Consider the following 1,008-nt stretch of genomic DNA (forward strand, 5'->3'; position numbering starts at 1 on the left):
TCTGTGGGCGTCACTGGCAAGGCCAGCATTTATTTCCCATCCCTAATTGCCCTTTTGAAGGTGATGGTAAGCCGCCTTCTTGAACCGCTGCAGTCCGTGTGGTGAAGGTACCCTCATATAGAATCATAGAAACATAGAAAATAGGAGCAGGAGTAGGCCATTTGGCCCTTCGAGCCTGCACCACCATTCAATAAGATCATGGCTGATCATTCACCTCAGTACCCCTTTGCTGCTTTCTCTCCATACCCCTTGATCCCTTTAGCCGTAAGGGCCATATCTAACTCCCTCTTGAATATATCCAATGAACTGGCATCAACAACTCTCTGCGGTAGGGAATTGCACAGGTTAACAATTCTCTGAGTGAAAAAGTTTCTCCTCATCTCGGTCTTAAATGGCTTACCCCTTATTCTTAGACTGTGTCCCCTGGTTCTGGACTTCCCCAACATCGGGAACATTCTTCCTGCTTCTAACTTGTCCAGTCCCGTCAGAATTTTATATGTTTCTATGAGATCCTCTCTCATTCTTCTAAACTCCAGTCAATACAGGCCCAGTAAATCCAGTCTCTCCTCATATATCAGTCCTGCCATCCCAGGAATCAGTCTGATGAACCTTCGCTGCCCTCCTTCAATAGCAAGAACCTCCTTCCTCAGATTAGGAGACCAGTGCTGTTAGGGAGAGAGTTCCAGGATTTTGACTCAGCAACGATGAAGACACGGCTGATATATTTCCACGTCAGGATGGTTTGTGACTGGGAGGGGAACTTGGAGGTGATGGTGTTCCCATGCACCTGCTGCCCTTGTCCTTCTAGGTGGCAGAGGTCACGGGTTTGGGAGGTGCTGTCACAGAAGCCTTGGCGAGTTGCTGCAGTGCATCTTGTGGATGGTACACACTGCAGCCACAGTGCGCCGGTAGTGGAGGGAGGGAATGTTGAAGGTGGTGGATGGGGTGCCAATAAAGTGGGCTGCTTCGTCCTGGATGGTGTTGAGCTTCTTAAGTGTTGTTGGAGCT

Source organism: Pristiophorus japonicus, chromosome 6 (genome assembly GCF_044704955.1).
Source record: "Pristiophorus japonicus isolate sPriJap1 chromosome 6, sPriJap1.hap1, whole genome shotgun sequence".
Taxonomy (NCBI): Eukaryota; Metazoa; Chordata; class Chondrichthyes; family Pristiophoridae; genus Pristiophorus; species Pristiophorus japonicus.